This window comes from Lonchura striata, chromosome Z (genome assembly GCF_050655825.1).
Source record: "Lonchura striata isolate lonStrDom1 chromosome Z, ASM5065582v1, whole genome shotgun sequence".
Classification (NCBI taxonomy): domain Eukaryota; kingdom Metazoa; phylum Chordata; class Aves; order Passeriformes; family Estrildidae; genus Lonchura; species Lonchura striata.
In genome coordinates, this window is record NC_140740.1 from 65,316,867 (window position 1) to 65,325,128 (window position 8,262).

At 38.5% G+C, this 8,262-nt stretch overlaps 1 protein-coding gene across 1 annotated transcript in view; it reads right to left on the bottom strand.

Annotated features, from left to right (window-relative positions):
• The window catches only part of SH3GL2 (SH3 domain containing GRB2 like 2, endophilin A1), a 90,853-nt gene that overhangs the window by 21,830 nt on the left and 60,761 nt on the right, over positions 1 to 8,262 (bottom strand). The gene's annotated exons all lie outside the window — the stretch shown is intronic.

An 8,262-nucleotide genomic window follows, 5' to 3' on the forward strand; every position in this document is an offset into this window, starting at 1 on the left:
AGTTCTTGTCCCTTGGGGCAGAAGGGGATAATTGCTCAAAAGAGGGACTCACACCCCCTTTTCAAGGCCAAAATCAAAGTGGTCAGGTGGGACCTTTGGACCTGAGAAAGGCATTTGTAATATGGCCCACATCTATGTCACTGTAGCAGTATTGACTAAATGTAGAGATATTTTTCAGCCTGTTTATATTCATCCTCCAAATCAACCGTTAAAGCATTTCACTAAGGCTACTACTCCATCAGTATCTAAGATTGTCAGATCTGATTATCATAGGTCATGAAGCCATGCCAGTTTCCATCAGATCAGGATCTGCTCTTGTGCCAAAGATTTAAGAAGCTCTCAGGAACTTCGTCAGCTAACAGCTACAGCTAGCCAGAAACTGTAAGTCTCCCTGGCGATGTCATTCTAAGGTATCAAGCTTTTGGTTCAAGTTTTACAGCAGATTTAAAATTAGACTTTTTAAAGGAATGACGGGATATCCTGAAAACTTTTATGAATCAAGAATATACAGACTTCTTCTACCCCTAATAATGTCATGCTTTACTGTTGGTATCTTCATACTTTTTTTGACTGAAAACCAGTGCTATACAGTCCTTTGGAGTAAATTCTAATTTTATAATGATACTATTTCCACCCAGGTAGAATATGAATTTGACATCTGCTGGTCAGAATGGCTTCAGTAGGAACAAAAAAATTGGCATGATTCTTACACTTACCTTTTTCTTTTTCCCTGGCAGTTAATATTAAGAACACAGATTTCGTTAAATGTTGACAGGAGTTGGAACTAAGCCACAATAACAGGAATGACGTTTGATAAATGGATTTCATGTGAAACAACAAAAATTGTTAAATCATAGTTATGACTTAATTTGTTCCATTTTTTTGCATATTTGTGCAAGCAACCTTTTTTTATCTTTTTGGTGTATTGCTGTGTTATGCTGCAGCATGCCAAAGGACAAAAGAATGCTTGTGCAAGTCACTATGAGTATCTTGAAAATTCCAGTAACCTTTCATAGAATATAGTGATAACACTTAATATCTCATGCAGCAGTCCTCTAAAGATGCTTCTTTGATGCTGTCATCTCTCATGATTCAGAAATATTAATATAAATCAAACACACATTAGAGAGGTATTCCAGGAAACTGCATTGTACCAGAAGTCTGAACAATTCACAGGTCAAAGAACCACTACCAGAAAATCCTGAAGAGCATGATATGACATAACCAAACTTGAAAATGCAGCAATATCTGCATTAAACTACATTCATAGTCACCTGAGTTTGCAGATCAATTAATTTAATGACATACTAGTTTGGCAGCAAGTTTAGATAGCAGCTTTGTTTCTGTAGAGAAGGAGAAAAACAGTTTTAAATAGTTTACCAACACAATACACTGTCTTTCCATACGATGCAAATTGGATCCCATGTTTGCAAAGTGGTCATACCACAGTAAGACTGAAAATTAACAATATCCTTATTGCACACATTCCTAACTCCAAATACATATCCATGGCACATTCTTCTATTCCTCAGAGGAAGCCTGTTGACAGCACAGTCCTATCAAATTGTGACACATTGGTAGAAAGAAAATTTGTATTAATATAAAAGCTATGGGAAGATTAATGAATGAAGCTTAAAAATTCACAATGAGAAAGAAAATACTCTCTGTAGTTCATGATCATTAAATTCAAGTCACCCTACTGATTTTGCATTCCTGATTACTCAGTACTTCTTCCACAGGTTTCTACAGTTCTTCCATGCTGTTTTTTCCATTTTGAGTTTTTTCTGTCACAATAAGGAAGCACAGTGACAGAATTATCTTCAGAGTTGTTAAAAATTTTCTAATAGGGTCTAAAATGCTATAATGCTTTGTGAGCTTTTCATATACAAGGAAGAAGTACATATTTCAATGGGAAGAAGTCTATGTATATATGGTGAAGGTTTTCCAACACTGCAGGCTCTTTTTATTTTTTATTTTTTTTAATTCTGTCACTGGACACACTAGAGTAAGAAAAAAACTGCCACTTGCAGGGCAATTTTTGAATCTGGCTGATCCTGCACTATTTGGCATTTATGGTATCAGAATTTGCCACCACAGAAAACATGTGACATCTGCAATTTAGATTTATGATCATGACCCTGGTTCCCTGTAGATTATGAAACATCTCACAGCAAATCACATTCTCAGCAATAACAGTCAGCAAGAGAGGAGCTCTTCTGCTTATTCAGATAAATTAGAACAGGAACTGTAAGAAAAACCCACCACAAAAGCATACATAAATTAGCTGCATTTTAGACTTTTTTTTCAACTGGCATCAATATATAGAATAAAAGAAGGGCTTTTCCAGATTAATACTTTATCTCAGAAACATTAAGAGGCTGTAGAAAACATCAGTGTTGATTCACAGCACCTTATACACTGAAAATTATTTCAGCTGATATAGAGCAATCTCACTCAATTTTTCCAGAATAACCATCTAGATAAGGGTAGTCCTCGTTTACAAGCCAAATGATGCAGTATCATTAGTTTTGGAAAGCTTCAGGAAACTCAACAAATATGATAAATCTCACAAGAGGCCAGAGTTACAACTATAGTTAATTGAGTGAAACCTCAGTGAAATTGAGCAAACCCTACAGTTACATTAAACACAACAGATTTCACAAGGAAAGTTTATCACACTCAATATTGCATTTAAAATTATTTTAATTTTATTCTGTTTTTCTTTTAAGTATGTAAGCAACTTGTGCAAAATAGAGACCATCAATAGAATATGAGAATATAAAAAAACACCCTTAGTAGTAAACTGAAAACAGGATCCAAATTTTACATACATTTAAGTTACAGTTATGTCCATTTACACTTCACTAGTACATGTCTCTTCTTCAGCTGTAGAGCCACAATGGAAAGCCACCATGCCAGCTGGAGCTCAGCACCAGAAAATCCTCCCCATACACAACTGAGGAGTGCAGTGACACCACTGTATCAGAGAAGCTGTAACAGGTCATGAAGACAGTGTGAAAGACAAAAGTAAAAAAAGAAACTAGAGATGTAAGACTCTCCGGAGAGCTTAACTTTTATGTCGTTTTCACTGAGATTCTGATCATGCCATGGAGACTTTGCTTTCCCCATGGCAAAATGAAGAAATGCACTTGCAAAGCATAAGGGAAGATAGTTAGCATCAATTTGCACCTGCTACTGCTTGCCATCAGAAACATGTTTAGGAAAAATGTTTGTGATGTATTTTAGGTAAGCTTCTGCCAGATAAGCCTGAGATTATCTTCTCTTTTTCTCTTCTGTTAGTCAGTAGATATATTTAATCAGGGAATAATATACTCTGTCCCCTGACGGCACAGAAATAACTTTCTTCCTGCTAAAAATCTTTGTTTGCTGGCCTGTTGTACCACAACACCAAACTAGCCACAGGCTGGCTAGTTTTATTCACCCTTAAAAGTTCCCTTGACTCTGCTATTAGATTCAGAGTGTGAACAATAAAGTCTGCCATTCAAAGACCAGGAAGTAAACTGAATTTTGGAAACTCAAGCAGGGAAGGCTATGAGTGGATTCTAAAAGGCTTGCCTTCTTCTCTCACAAAGCATCGTCTAAATACCCTTTATATATACACACAATAGCTTGGCCTTGCTAGTCCTCACAGCTGCTAGTAGTAGGGCCCAGAGCCTTGTTTACGAGTTCCACTGACAGTCTGAGGGCAGGTCAGAAAGCCAGGGACATTGGCTATAGATGTGACATACGTAAGACACAAGAATTGTCAGTGTGAAAGACAGGCCATTGCTAAAGCCTGTCAAACCATGAATTAAACCCTTTGTGGTCCAGTAATGCCAGTGTGGAGCAAAAGCAAAATATCTCAGTCGAACTATTTCTCCTCAAGAAGGATACACAAAGGTAAGGATCCCAAACTCCAGCATTGTTACATGGTAAGAAATACGCATTGTGAATCTGTCCCATGTTTTTACTCTATTCATTTAGATTCAATCTCTTTTTTGATTTTTCATCTTCAGCCAGAGTATTCCAAGGAGAGGGACGAGGGTGGCTAAAATAATCCTTTCTTCAATCTGATCTATCCTTTTGCTTTCTAGCTACTACCAAGGACCATACTGCAAAATTTCTGCAATTCCAGCAATGCAGGGGAGTCATTCACATTCAGCGCTAGTGCACAATATGAAAGTATGCCGCAAGCTTCTGCACTGACAGGAGTTACTGCAGAGACTCTGCTGCAATGCTGCTGCATCACACTGGAGGCTGTCCTCTGCTAAGTGAAATAAAACAGGCTGAGGGCAGGGCAGGAACTGCTCAGGAAGTGCTGGTGCAGAACTGCTCCGTGCTGTATCTCCATAAGAGAAGTCCCTGTCCAGAGGTACCTACACCATGACAGATGAGGAAGGTACTACCCCTATGGCTGAAAAAATGGAAATCAGTGTTATGCATTCCAGTGACAGAAGTGAGCTGACAGCAGAGACACTGATAACAGAATTAATTTCACTATTTAAACTGCTACTGAAGTCTAGCCTGTTTACCAAATACACACTTAAGGAGGCTGGGTCTCTGCAGACCAGTTCAGCCAGAAAGCTGTTCACAACCCCAGCACCTCTGAAGTTTAGAGTGGCCTTGGGAGCTGACAAAGAGAAGCTGGCAGAAGCTCAAAACCTGACAGAGAGCTGAAGACAGTCAGAACACTGTGTGCTTTTTTCAACACTCTTTGTCCCCAGAAGGACACCAGTATGAGGAAAGGAAAAAAACTGGTATTAAAAAGGTGGCTGTGCTAGGTGGAAGACATGCCAATCTCTGCTTTTTTGCAGTACAGGAAAGGAGTAGAGAATCTTTTCCTAGATTATATCTCTACTTCTGATGACAACAGTACCATGATTCAGCCAGACTCTACAGTGAACCCATGGGCAATAAAATGCCCACAAGTTTTTTACTTTTGTGCAAAGGGATCTGGATTCAGGCCCATAGCTCTTAGAAGTTCACTACATATCAGTAGTGGAAACCCTGCCCTGTACTGCACTGGCACAAAGTAAGAAGACATCTGTGTTATATTTATCAGAGTGCCAAAAAAATTTGGTAGCTGCTTGTTTCTTTGAAGTAGGCAGCTCATTCCACTGGGTGGTGATAAGGAAATTCTAAGAGAGTGGCAAAACTAGTCCAAAGCCACTAAAAATTTCTGGAGTTCACAGGTTTCTTTCTTTGAAAGGTACACAGCACTTGGCTTTCCCATCTGGAATGCTACCAGTTGCCAGCTCCCGACCTACCATATGCTCTATTATCAGGTGTAAATAGGGTTTGTATTTGAAAGAGTGTACACCATAAGGAATTCACATCCCTGAAAATAACAGTATGCTAATATGCTATATAAAATTACATATTCACTCAAACTTCCATAACTCTCTCATGTCTCCAAAGCAATTTTTATGAGGCTTTCAAACGAAACTGCTTCCTCTAGGTGGACAAAATTTCAGCTTTAAATTTTGTTGCCGTACTTTAGGGCAGATGAGTGGCACATGTACAATGTGACAATATATGGAGTGGAAAAAGAGAGGAAAAGAACACAGACCAGATAAATAGCATCCTAATCTGGAGCATGTTTATGGATCATGATCCATCTTAGCTAAACTACACAAAATAACACATTTGCTTCATCTATGTAGCTTCTAAATTCAGCAAGAACAATGATTGCTACCATCCCACTGCTTCACTTGGCACATGCCGACCTTACTACAAAGCAGAGGCAATCTGGGCACCAGTGACAGGAAATTTAAATAATCCCATGATTTCTTAAACTATGTCACCAGACTGCTTGTCCTCACCTACTCCATTTCAGCACAAAACTCTGTTTTCTCCAGCAGTGGTTTAAGCTGCCAGCTGGGAGGCTGAGCTCATGCTCACTCTTCATGAGAATGTTTCGTTTTGGCTACTGATCCAGCAGACTTACATGTGCTAGACATCAACTTTGAAAAAAGCTGGAGTATTTCACAGGCAGTGAGAAACAGTCATAGCAGGTAAAGAGTGCTAGGGCATAGTATACAGCTTGCTAAGATCTCCACAATACAATGTCCAAATATTTGACCAGCATTATGCAAGTAGTGATGCAACAATATTGATTGGTAAAGCAGATATGACTTTGTTAGGACAATTAACAGCGCATTTTTCTAGAGTATTAAAGCTTTGTAATTTTTCTCTCAATACAGCAATGAATTAAAGCCCAGCAGAAATAAATAGGGTATGACCTGGCCAAAAAAAAAAAAAAAAGGGAAAACGAAAAGGAAAAAAGGGCATGGAAAAGGAAAAGCAAAAGCAAAAGGAATAAAAGAAAAAGAGAAGGCAAAATAACAGGATGACAAATTCACAGCAACCAAATTTAAGGCATATTTTACATCTCTGAATAATGTATATTAGTCTGCATGCCTTCTTCTGGGTAAAAGTTAGCTTAGTCTAACATCTGGAAATGTGAGAATGCAGGGAACATTCGGAAGCTGCTAGAAGATAAGAGAACATGGCTTAAATATGATTCATCAATTTAGCAGCCATACAAACTGTGCTATTGTGAAGTTGCTCCTTCTACATTTGGAAGTTTGTTGGAAAGTCTCATTGAATTAATTGTTATAAGAGAAGACATTAAAAGAAGTTTGTGAGGAAAAACCTGCCTGTAAGCTGTTGCTAGTATATTTTGTTCTGGTTTTCCTATTGTCACTGCATCTAAAAGGCAGTCTACACAGCACAGCAAAGTGCCAGCCCAAACTATTTTCTTATGTTGTTGGCAGGCAGTGTTGATAGCTTATTAACTACATACTTAACAAGCCAAACCCATCCAACACTTTCAGTTTGATTGCAGCACATTTAGAAATTGCTGATATCTGCTTTAAGCTTCATTTTTTTTTTTTTTCTACATGAGCTCTATTTAAATTAAACTTAATGCATTCCCATTAAACTGCTGTCCTCTATCTCAACTCACAATGCAAAAGCAATATATCCCATAGCACTGGCCTTTTCTTGGGGCTGGAGACCACTACAATATAACAGTAATGCTCTGTTAGCCACTGGGCATTTCTGGGGTGATCCCCTGATGGACTGAAATGGTTGTGTGCCTTTTTGTGCTTCTGAGATGTATGCAAGAGAAAAAGAAGAGAAGGGGCACTGAGTGAGTTAGGACTGGATGAAACATACCCAGATATAAGAAGAAAGTGACTGGAGGTACCACCTAGCCTGACACTGTATTGTGTTATGAGCACACTAGCAGAGCAGAGGCAGCTTTTCTTCTGCAGCTGCAGCAAGGTCAGCAGAGGAATCCTATCAGTATCCCTGGCAGGGAGGAAGAGCATACCCTTCCTACCAAAATGAAGGCATAACCACAGCCTCAGTGATTAATATCCAAATTGGAAGATGCTAATTTTTCTCCTTTCAACACTGTGTGTATCAGCTACCACTGATCAAGGTAAAAATGTAAGGAAACAAAACCTGCATAAATAAACAAGAGACCCACCATGTTAGCATTCTGGAACACATAATCAAGGGATATGATTATATGCAGGTGCTTTTATTGAGAGCTCTGGGAATCAGGGGTACAGACCCAAATCTGACTCTGACATGGCTTTCGAGCTGAATATATTTTATATTCTATTGTTATATAACTTACATATTAATTATTAAACTTATATTGTTCTATTGTATACATTGACATGGGTTTCTCGTGATCTTTCTTAGGTCCCTGACCACAGTTTCTCATGATTATTCTTACGATTAAACAGTAATTATATTTAATTACTAAACAATCATCACATCTAACATATCAATTATCATGTACTAGCTACACAGGTGCAGTTCTAGCAAGGTACGAGGCCTTCATGTACCTAGGGTTTTTATTTTTCCAGGGCCTACTAAGCTTAATTTTCCTTTTAACCCTAAATCCCCATGGTTTTAAAACCCTTTTACTATCAACCAGAAGCACCTCTGACATCCATGCAGCTACACAAAAATGTCTGCATTAAGTGAAAGCAGAGCTGAGTCTGCTGCTCTCTGATAGGTACTGCTCCCTAAGAGGTACCAAAGGAATGAGAAAGATGACCATAAAATCCATCTGAAAATAAATTATACAGTAGCACTGATCTTACTGAATGGTTCCTGACCACCGTCACATCTGATCACAATGCAACAAACTCGGCTTTAGTTGCAACAATGAGTCTATGGTTCTAGCTTGTATTCAAGATATCAGTGCTCTAAGAAGGCTCCTATGACAGGAAAATTAGAACC